Below are 12224 nucleotides of genomic sequence, written 5' to 3'. Positions count from 1 at the left end.
AAATAATCTTTCACCCTTCATGTACCACAAGAAGAAAAAGAGCACCATTTAACAACATTACTTTTACAGAGATAAATGGTAATGAATTTAGTTACATATGAAACATTCCCATTTAATGTTAACTTGTAATGCCTCTCAAAATGAGTGTAAACTGGCTATAAGGAGCTTAATTCCCAAGAAAAGGAAAGGCATCAACTTTGACTTCACTTGCAGTGACAAAGGCAGTGTAGAGACATGCTAGAGTCTGTAATCCAGAAGGTAAACAAAGCCTTTGCTTGGTATTAATTCAAAGGCTTCAGAACGCAATAAATTTTAGGCACTTAAAAAATGAAACTTTAATTAGATTAACTGCTGAACAAATTTCAAGTTTAGATGGCTTGCTTTTAAGAAGAGAATAAAATAAAAATATGAGATAGAAGGTTACTTTGCATCAGGAGAGATAAAAGGTGAAATGACATTAAAAATCATATTTTCCCTATATTTATTTTGTGTTTGAATAAAAATAGGTTGTGTATGTTCTTGACTGACAAATAAGTACTATAGTTGTCTACAGCTAACACTGAATTTTTGGGGGGCTGGGGGAGTGAGGGATTTTGGTCTCTGTCCAGGAGTCTTTTCAAAATCTTAAAATCCACAAACAAAAACATTCTCGGTGATGGTTACCAAAATGACAGTACACTAGTCTTTGTAGTAGGAAACTGAAAAATATTGATTTGGATCTGAGCTTCAGAAAGCCAATCTAGGCATGTTTTTGATATGAAATTCTCATTCATCCACCTGGATGGGACTGCTTGCTTGATTACCACTTAAGACTTCTGTCTCGGAATAAAGAAATAAATATTTATTCTGTTACAATGAACATATCCCCATGTAAGGGTCTGCTATATCATTAGGAGTCAGAGTGCAGACATCCTGTGCTGTGGAGTCTTAAGGCAGAGAAAGAATATTAATTCAGGCTGCTGTTGTGTGTGTACCTGGAAACTCACCAGTACTACCTCTAAACAAGAGTTCAGACACTGCTCTCCAAAACCTGCAATCTCAGAAAAATTATGTGCTTAAACAGTGTACTTGAAAATATTATTCTCAGTGTAGCAGTCACAGACATAATTTTGGGGGGAAAAGTGTGATAATAAAATAATATAGTTTGTGATTACAGTTAATGAGTTACTTAAATATTTCATCTTGAATGCATAATCCACAGTTCCTACCCCTATACCTCCACCACCCATGTTTTCAACAAACAATTGAATCAAGCTAATCTCCTTGTGGAATCTACATTGTGGTTGTTTTGTTTTGTTTTATTTTGTTTTCTACATCAGTTGAAATCTAGAACAGAGAAACCCTGGCATATCTATTGTCTAAGTGTGACTAGGACATGAGCCCAAACTTGCAAAGAGACATTTTTCAAATCTGACGAAAACATGACAGACAGGGTAACAGGAAGCACAAACTCTGTGTGATTGGTATTTAAATACTGCTTGGTATTCAAAGAGTGCTTACCGGCAGAATTATGTTCATTCAAAACAGAACTTAAGTGGACATTGTCAAGAGTCAGCATCCGTCATGAAACCGAGAGTTAAAAAGCTTCAAGGGAGTCATATAAAACTAAAAATAGAAACCATTTCTACCTATAAAAACTTTGAAAACATGTTTTATATCCAGTAGAACTGCAAGAATACAGATTCCTGGAATTAAATATTTTGGAAGAAGTGAAGAGAAAGCAATTAAGAAAATTAGGTAATACTGTGAGGAAGGATTGAAGACTGCTGCTCTTTTGATAGTGCATTTGGGAATGCTGCAGTATTTATTTATTTATTTATTAATATAACCCAGTTAACTTTACTGAATAAAATCTTTAATACATGTGACTCTTAAACTTCTAGAACAGGACTTCAATCCAAGCTTTAATGACAGGTGATAGATTTTAAGTGTGGGAGGTATAGTATTTGTTTAAACTAGAATCATAGAATCATAGAATATCCCGAGTTGAAAGATACCCATTAGGGTCCAACTCCTAGCACCACACAGGTCTACCCAAAAATCCAGACCATGTGACTAACTGCACAGTCCAAACGCTTCTTAAACTCCAACAGGCTTAGTGCTGTGACTACTTCCCTGGGGAGCCTGTTCTAGTGTGCAACAACCCTCTCAGAGAAGAACTTCTTCCTGATGTCTAGCCTAAACCATCCCTGCCTCAGCTTGACACCATTCCCACGGGTCCTATCACTGGTGACTAAAGAGAATAGATTGGCTCCTTCCTCTCTGCTCCCTCTCATGAGTAAACTGTAGACTGCATTGAGGTCCTCCCTCAGCCTCCTCTTTTCCCGGCTGAACAAACCAAATGACCTCAGCCACTCCTCATACGTCTTCCCCTCTATGCCCTTCACTATCTTCATTGCCCTCCTCTGGACACTCTCCAACTGTTTTATGTCCCTTTTGTACTATGGTGCCTAGAACTGCACACATGACTCGAGACAAGGCCGTACCAGCGCAGAGTAGAGTAGGACAATCACTTCCTTCAACTGACTAGCAATGCTGTGCTTGATGCACCCCAGGATACGGTTGACCCTCCTGGCTGCCAGAGCACACTGCTGGCTCATATTCAACTTGCTGTCAACCACAACCCCCAGATCCCTCTCTGAGGGGCTGCTCTACAGTGTCTCATCGCCCAGTCTGTACATATAGCCAGGGTTGTCCCATCCCAGGTGCAGTACCCAGCACTTACTCTTGTTAAACTTCATGCAGTTGGTGAAGTTCAACAAGAAAAAGTGCAAAGTTGGGAGGAACAACTACATGCACTGGTACATGTTGTCTGCCATCCAGTTGGAAAACAATTTGACAGAAATGGACATAGGAGTCCTGATGGACATAAGTTGAACATGAACCAATAATTTGCCTTTGCTGCAAAGAAGGCTAGCAGCATTCTGGATTGCATTAGGCGAAGTATTTCCATCAGGTCAAAGGAGGTGACCCTTCCCATCTACTCAGCACTGTTCTCAATGCTGCATCCAGTTTGGGTTCCCAGTACAAGAGAGACATGGGGCATATTGGCAGGACTCCAACAAAAAGAATATTTTAGGCTTCCTCTTGTAAAACTTTCTGCTGCATGACAAGTTGCCTTTAGTTTGCTGCTAGTCATGTTACATCTTCTGTGGTCAACTTAAGAGCTGTATATGATCAGAATGTTATTTATTTGTTTGTTTGTTTTATGCAGGAACTTTAAGTACCTAATCAAATCTTCTTAACAATCTCATTGATAAGGTAATCCAGTTAATTTAATTACCTTTCTGTATGGTGGGCTTTTATTGATATGGCTAATGTAAATTATTTCCTGAATGCTTTAGAGGTTTTTAGAAAACGTCAAAAGCAGAGGCAAAACTGAAATACCTTTTCCACTGCACTCATTGAAGCCCAGATGATGAAGTAATATCTCCTTACCCAGCACTGATGTTCCTCCATTTAAATTCTTGCTGATTTCAGAGTTTCACTATTCCTATAGTTTAGCTGGAATTCATATTCAGGTATTTTCTAGTATGACTCAAATGTTTCTTGTTTGGCTTCAAGTCCTTTTCTAAGTTGTACATTTCGCAGATGTGCTTCCCTCACTTAGCAGTTTTGACATATATTCTTAATTCCTAGGGATTTTGCATTTCATTAAAAATAATAATAAATGTTTCCATTCATTTTACGTAAGAGCAGTATTTTTCAGACCTTCTTTCCCTCTTTCCTTGTACATTAAAGCTTATTCTTTTCAGAGACCTTGTCTGCTAGCTAAATTTCACTTTGAAGCAAGGGGAGAGGTGAGGTGCTAACAGGTTCTTGAAGGAATATCAAATCTGCCTGAGATTGTCAGCACTATCTTACACTAGTAGCCTGAAGCTACTATTGCTAACAGCTTTACATGTCATCCCACATTTAAATATGTTCTCATGCATTTGTTGTTGTTGTTGTTGCTTGAAAGCTAGGTAAAAATTCTATAGATTAATGTTTTCATTTCTTGAAAATACAATTTCAGGAGGCTTATGAAGAAAGTTGTAAATACTTTTAAGCAGGAAACAAAAATTGGAGTTGTAGTGAGGAATGTGTTAAAAGTGGAAGACTGGTGAGAAGACTGGCAAGGAGGATTGTAAATATGCTCAAGTGACCTTGCAGCTGGGAATGAATAAAGTCTGGGGAGTACTAAAGTAGAAAAGCACATAAATTGTATCTACTGCTGTTTATACTCCGTGTGTTTGGCAAGTAGTGCCTCTGTGTATAGATAACATAGGTGTTTGGTAGATTCAGACAAGCATGAGCTCCCAGCCTTGGTACAAATAAGATCAAAGAAGCACAATGAGGATTTCAGCATGGTGGTAAAAACTGTGCCTGTGGGCACCCTTGATAAACAGGTGTAAACAGCAGGCTGGTGATCTTCTATCATGGACCAAGCTTAGCAGTGCCTGCATCCTGACTTGTGTGCATCTGCCCAGGTGTTGCTTCATGGATCTCCTGGTCAGAGAGGTAATGAAAATACACCTACTCTGCATTGTATTTGTCAGTTCATGGTTGTTCCTGTTGCCTGTCTGTGCTGACTGACACAGGAATATTTTGGTTTTGTTCAAAAACACAGTTGAATTAATTAAAAAAAAAAAAAAAAAAAAAAGTTTTAAAAGAATTGTTTTCACTTATGTAGAAAGTCCTAAAGCATCAATGAAGCAATATGTAATTTCAGTTGAAAAACTGTTTCATCCAATTTGAAGTAGAACTTCAAGTCTTTTTAATCTAACCATACAGGTCCAGAGTGGTTTGGAGAAAACAGTTCCAAAATTAATAGAATCATAGAATATCAGAGCTGGAAGGGACCCATAAGTATCATCAAGTCCAACTCCTGGATCCGCAAAGGACCACGCAAAAATAAATAAATAAATAAATAAAAAAAAATAAAAATCACATCTTGTGTCTGAACACTGGCAGGCTCATAACTGTGACCACTTCCCTTGGAGTCTGTTCCAGTGTACAACCACCCCGTTGGTGAAAAACCTTTTCCTGATATACAGCCTGAATACTTTGCAGTGATCAAGATCTCCTCCTCTCCAGTTTTGATGCAGTCTTTAAACATGATAATCAACTTCTTATTCTTATATATTACAAGTTTATTCACCACTCAAAAATATACTCTTATCCTATTTTTTTATATGGATTAGCAAAACTATTTATGTACTTACTCTAATGTTTACACAGGTATATCTAATGCAATGAATCTAAAACAGAATGGTAACAAAGTTCTTTAGTGTACTTGAATTTTTTCAGGTGCTTTTTGTCTCTGATGTACATCATATTATCCAAAGCTTGATCATGAACACTGGACAAAAGCTTTGATGGCTTTACAGAACTAAAACATCTAACAGTCAAAATGGGAACACTAATACTCAAACTATTAATGCAAAAACAAACAACAAAAATCACTACAATAAGCTAGACAACCCAATAACACTGAAACAAATGTGTATCCTGTAGGGTCTGATTTTCCCTGTCTTCTTCCAAAGTGGTAAATCCAAGCTAAAGCTGCGGAAATCTCTATCAAAAATAATATTACAACAATATTACAACATTGTGTTATTGACACAATCAGGATTAAAAATTTATTTGCATCATGAAAAGCTTTTTTGTATCAATACTTTTATAACTGTTTAAAGAAGTTTCCAAATAATAATTTCAGAATGATGAACTGTAACAGTTGCATCTATTTTTCATAACTAAAAGCAATAATACTTTTTTATTCTCTTACTGTCATAGTGCCACAACAGTCTTTGTTGATAATGAGGATTGTCATCTCTTTTTTAACCTTTAATACCACTACTTTCCATATTTAATTTTCCCAGTTGACTGGTGGCTAGCAAATGTGACGCCCGTCTACAAGAAGGGCTGGAGGGCAGACCAGGGAAATTACAGTCCTGTCAGTTTGACCTCAGTGCCAGGGAAGCTCATGGAGCAGATCCTCCTGAGAGTCATCACGCAGCACTTGCAGGGCAAGCAGGCGATCAGGCCCAGTCAGCATGGGTTTATGAAAGGCAGATCCTGCTTGACGAACCTGATCTCCTTCTATGACAAAGTGACGCGCTGGGTGGATGAGGGAAAGGCTGTGGATGTGGTCTACCTTGACTTCAGCAAGACTTTTGACACCGTCTCCCACAGCATTCTCCTAGAGAAACTGGCTGCTCTTGGCTTGGACTGGCGCACACTTCGTTGGGTTAGAAACTGGCTGGATAGCCAGGCCCAAAGAGTCGTGGTGAATGGAGCCAAGTCCAGTTGGAGGCCAGTCACTAGTGGCGTCCCCCAGGGCTCGGTGCTGGGGCCGGTCCTCTTTAATATCTTCATCGATGATCTGGATGAGGGCATCGAGTGCACCCTCAGTAAGTTTGCAGATGACACCAAGTTAGGTACGTGTGTCGATCTGCTTGAGCGTAGGAAGGCTCTGCAGGAGGATCTGGATAGGCTGGACCGATGGGCTGAGGTCAACTGCATGAAGTTCAACAAGGCCAAGTGCCGGGTCCTCCACCTGGGGCACAATAACCCCAAGCAGAGCTACAGGCTGGGAGAGGAATGGTTGGAGAGCTGCCAGGCAGAGAAGGACCTGGGAGTGATGGTGGATAGTCGGCTGAATATGAGCCAGCAGTGTGCTCAGGTGGCCAAAAAGGCCAACGGCATCCTGGCTTGTATCAGAAACAGTGTGACCAGCAGGGCTAGGGAGGTGATCGTCCCCCTGTACTCAGCTCTGGTGAGGCCGCACCTCGAGTACTGTGTTCAATTTTGGGCCCCTCGCTACAAGAAGGACATGGAGGTGCTCGAGAGAGTCCAGAGAAGGGCGACGAAGCTGGTGAGGGGCCTGGAGAACAAGTCCTACGAGGAGCAGCTGAGGGAGCTGGGCTTTTTCAGCCTGGAGAAGAGGAGGCTCAGGGGCGACCTTATTGCTCTCTATAGGTACCTCAAGGGAGGCTGTAGCGAGGTGGGGGTTGGTCTGTTCTCCCACGTGCCTGGTGACAGGACGAGGGGGAATGGGCTTAAGTTGCGCCAGGGGAGTTTTAGGTTAGATGTTAGGAAGAACTTCTTCACTGAAAGGGTTGTGAGGCATTGGAACAGGCTGCCCAGGGAAGTGGTGGAGTCACCATCCCTGGAAGTCTTCAAAAGACATTTAGATGTAGAGCTTAGGGAAATGGTTTAGTGGGGACTGTTAGCGTTAGGTCAGAGGTTGGACTCGATGATCTTGAGGTCTCTTCCAACCTAGAAATTCTGTGATTCTGTGATTCTGTGATTCTGTGATCTACCTGCAAATTTCTGAAAAAGTAACATCTCTATATCAATGTGAAATGTAATATTATTCTTATTTTTTCTCTAACTATATATACAAGTTAAGAAAAAGGAAACATTCTAAATGGAAATAATGGGGCAAAAATGTCTTAACCTAACATGCTGAAAGAAAAATGTTATACAGACTGCCATAGTGTAGCAGCACAAGGTTTTAATTATTTCACTCTGTTGTGCAACCCAAGAGACCATTTCAGGTGTAATAAACTCTCTCTCATTGAACCAGACCTGAGGTTTAGTGTATGTAAGAGCTATAAAGATACCCTCTGCTGGAAAGGAAATATTGTATGAGAAGTATTTCAGTTAACATTTCTTTCTTCCATGTTCACTGTCTCTCATAAATGATTATTGCTTCTTTATGCTACACCCCTCCTTTTTTTTTCTTGCTACTGTGGATAGTATATTATGTACTACATTTCTGTAAAAGTTCACTTATTCATGTTCTCTGTCTCTTCTCTTTTGTTGATAAATGTGTATTTATAAGAGGGGGGGAAGTGAGAATGCAGGATGGTGGGTTCCACTTTAGAGAATGGAGTTATGATGAAGTTATCAGCTTCATTATCAGCTGATGAAGTTATCAGTTATTCATAGCTGTTGAGATTTCAATCACACTTTTCCCCCTTTTAATGTATTTGATGAATTGTCTACAGAATTGGGAATTAATTTGATTAGCAGATTTCATTTACAGAAGGAAGTATGACAGTTTCAAAATAGGTTTCTAATTTTTCTGTTCCACATCCAACACTTGATTTATATGTTAGATGGAAGTACAAATTTTGTCCAGGTCTCTAAGAGGTTGTGTTTGAAAGAGCCTGAATGACACCAAAATGCAAATGATGTTTGGAGTGGTAGAGGTGGTGGTGTTTGGTGGTTAGTAAGTCAGAATTGAAGCTTCCACTTTATTGAATAGAAGCTTCTGAGAGAGGGGAGAAGGTGACTTGATTGGGTTGTACCAGGAAGACTGTGGTTTTTGTCTTAGATCAGAGGGGGACAGATATTCCCATAGGCATTGGCTTGTTGAGGAGGAATTTCTCTGCAAGTGGAAAAACTTTTGTCTCTCTGCAAGGTATTATCTTCACACAGGGCTCTGCCAGAACTGGTAACTGAGAAAACATTGCTTTCATGCTCACACTTGAATTTATGTTATAAACTAAAGTGTCAGTGTCAGATAAAAACTAAATGAGAATTACTACAGTAAGTTAGCATCCAGGAGTATACCAGCTAAGTAAGATTTCTTATATGAAGTAGCTCTCTCTTCCTTTAAACTTACTCTATTTTCCTGGCCAAGCTGATAACATGGTTTTCTCAGTTATACTTTCAAGCTGTACAGAACAATACTGTTGCTGAATGATGAGATTGTTTTCTCATCATGCAATAATTGTCAAGATTTTCTCCATTTTGTAATGGGACTGGTTAAAGAACTTTACGGAAATCTCCATTAAACAAAAACAACAACAGCAACAACAAAAGTCATGACCAATGTAATTAATAACTTGGCTATTAGTTTTGCAATATGGGACTCTAGGTTCACAAACTACTTATACAAAGAAGCTCAAAGGAACTGAGAAAAAGTGTGGCTATTTGTGTGGAATGACTTCAACTTAGGTTTCTTCCGACTAAATTGAGATCATCAGTAATGGACCACTGACCGCAAGATAGCAGCAGTCCTATTCTCCTTCAGCCAAAAATTTCATCATGGATCTAAACTGACAACTGATAGGTGACTAGAATAATTTTAATTTCTTTTTAAAATCCAATCCAGTTTGAAGTCTGATGAGAATGATTATAAAATAGTCAATAAACATTTCAAGTCAAATGGAAATATCAATTGCCTGATTAATCTAAAAAATCCAGCCATGTGTGGATATGGGTTTATACCATTAACATTAACAGTTACATTTACAGAATATTGTCAAAATGTTTCTGTATCATTTACCTAACATTCAAAAAGTGAAATAGCTCTTCAGTGGGACTCATATGTTATGTTTGTCATATGTTATTTCTCTGTGAGTGGGATGAAATAAGTTTTTGCTTATATATGAAGGTTGCCATTAAAGCTGATTCAATTCCTTGAGAATTTGGGGAAACCATTCCTGAGGTCAGAGGGGTTGATATCCAAACTCCAAACCTGGTTCATGAGGTAGAACCTCTGTCTCAGTCAACCAATTTGTAAAGAATGCGGTATTCCAGAATTGACTTCTCAATTTGTGATGCTTCAGACATCAGAATATGCTTGGCAAACGTACTGCCTGAACTGCAGCTTTTGCTTTAGCCTGACAGGCTCCACAGAGTTGGCCAGCATTGCTGACTGTTGGCAGGCTTCATGGGGACCCAGCTCCTTACTGTAGCTAGTTCCTAATTAAAATGTTTCTTATAACCATTAAATTACAATTTTGTAAGACAACAAGAATTTGTATGCCTGAATGCTCTCGTATTATTCCTACTCTCTAGCCACTAAACAATAGCAGGACACAAGGTGAAACGAATGCCTTCTGACAAGGTTAGGTGGTCCCTTGATAGTGTTGATAAAGATTACTCCTGAAGAACAGTGCTAGCATTCTTCAAGCTTTTTCTACTTATTTGAATGAATTCTTCTGGCAGGAATGAACTTTTTTTTTTTTTTTTTTTTTTTTTTTTTTTGGCATGAGCCCACTCTGAATTCTCAGGAGCTGTTTTTGTTTCTTTCTTTTAGCCTTTTATTTCAAAGCACTTGCTCATTGTGCGTCTCCAGGGAAATATTAAAAATAGCACAATCCTAGCCAGCAGATCCATCCATATGTTATTGAATTCATCCTGTGGACTTAAAATACAGCCTGGAATGAATTTATCCCACTCAGAGTGTTCTTACTTACAGATGTGATATTAATGATTACTGTATCTGCAACTTCTCCTAAATTATAAACATTGCTGATGATGAATTAGAGTATTATTGTAAATTAAGTAATTAGAATGCCCTTGTAATGGATGTGTTCCAAAGGTGTGCCTTTTGGAATAATATTACAATCTTCCTTCTATAATTTTAATGTCTTTTAATATTAATTATTTTCAGTGATAAGTTCTTACATGGTATTTTTCTAACAGGTTAGAAAAAGATTTAAAAACTCAACATTTTTTCTTTTTTTCAGATTAGCTTGTGGAAAACGAACTATAATATTCTGCCTAGAATGAGAGTGGAGGGTGATTCAATGGTAGGGGGAACTGGAAATCTGTTTGCTATAGTGAAAAAAATACTGGGTTAGAGAATGTTTGTTTATTGTAATCATTTTATTTCATCTTCTCAAGTGATGTATTGGACATAAGGTTGATAGATTATTTTCCTCTTGCTAACAGGTACAAACAATATATTTTTTTTTTTAGAAAATGAGCTGAAAATTAAGAATGTTGGATACTTCAGTTTATAAACATGATGCTACCCCAAGGGGTACACTGAAGGAAACATATTTCTGTGGAGAATTTCAATAAACTAATTTTTAGTGATCAGGATGATGTCTTTAAAATAGAGAAAAGGCTACAATAAATAGGAACATGCTTTTTAGTGTCTAAAACTGCTATCGATAGTGATAGGAGGTATCTCTTACCTATGGATAAAGGTCATCATAATGTACTCTACCACTGAAGGCTTAGGAAATGAAGTAACAGTTATATTCTTTAATGAATTTGAAAAGTCTTGTGATAGATCTTCAGATGTATACCATAAGAATGTGTCTGGTGACTGCAGATATAGGCAATAGAGATCTACAATAGAGATCACAGGCAATAGAGATCTACAAATTGTAAAAGATGTTCAAGTAATGTAATCATATCATTAAGTAAAGAAAATGCATGGAGGGAGAAAAATAAATTATTTTTCCTTTTACAAACATTCAAAGTAACTATGGGTATGCAGAGCTGGGATTACTGTCAGTCATGTTGACAGTAAACTAATGTATTTGATTAATCAAAGGTGGTGAGGTGTGTTGCCCTGAATGGGAAATTTGTAAGGAGAGAATAGAGAACCCTTGAAGAAGGCAATTAAAAGTAAGTGTGAAAAATGTGAGAAAACTGTGATGAAGAATATTGGAAAACAAATCGGAGTCAACATGCATCAATAAATGTCTCTCTTTAGGTATATGTTAAATAATATGGTAAAATTAAAAGAGTTGGCAGATAGGTAAGATGCCTCATACAACTGTTAACCGTAATGGAAAATGAGGATCAATGTAGCTGAATTAATATGGGTTTATGCAGTGCAAGAAAAAGTAAATGAAATACATGCAAAACTGGTATAGGTCAAATTAGAAATTGATTAGTTTCAAAACAAAACAAAACAAAAGCAAATGTATAAAGATTGAAATAGTATGCTAGTGAGTAATTTAATAGTGATATACGTAGTGAGGATCTACTTCCCCACTAGTTGAGCAGTTTGCGGAATAACTGTCTTTCTGAGAGATTTAAGAGGTGTCCAGCTGGTATACAAAATCAGTTCTTATAATTGTGATGTAAATAAATTGTAGATGTTTGGGAAAAGTGAAGAAACTGAATTTTCTGATTGACAAAGAAAACTTTTAATATTCTTATTTTCAGATAAATGTGGTTATCATATCCAAATAAATATTTTTATACATGGAAGAAGAAAAATACTAATAGTTTTTGAAAAACAATGTACTGACCTCAAATTTCAATTCCATAAAAATGATATCTGATGGATAAGATAAAAATAAAAAAAAAACATATAGAAGGCTATTGAAAAGGCAGTGTAGCAAATGCAATAAAAGCCAGTGAGCATGAGCAGAGCTGGAGACAGATTATGATGATGATGTTCTCTTGCACAGAGTGTCTCTTGGACAGATATCTGTTAAAATTGCAGTCTGTTGCTTGCAAATATATATATAATAATATAT

At 37.7% G+C, this 12224-nt stretch overlaps 1 protein-coding gene across 1 annotated transcript in view; it reads left to right on the top strand.

Annotated features, from left to right (window-relative positions):
- The window catches only part of CNTNAP2 (contactin associated protein 2), a 1138684-nt gene that overhangs the window by 294649 nt on the left and 831811 nt on the right, over positions 1–12224 (top strand). The window lies entirely within an intron of this gene.

The sequence above is a fragment of the Aythya ferina genome (genome assembly GCF_964211825.1).
Source record: "Aythya ferina genome assembly, chromosome: 2".
Classification (NCBI taxonomy): domain Eukaryota; kingdom Metazoa; phylum Chordata; class Aves; order Anseriformes; family Anatidae; genus Aythya; species Aythya ferina.
The sequence above is the reverse complement of the archived record's forward strand: the minus strand, read 5'-3'. Positions and strand labels throughout refer to the sequence as shown.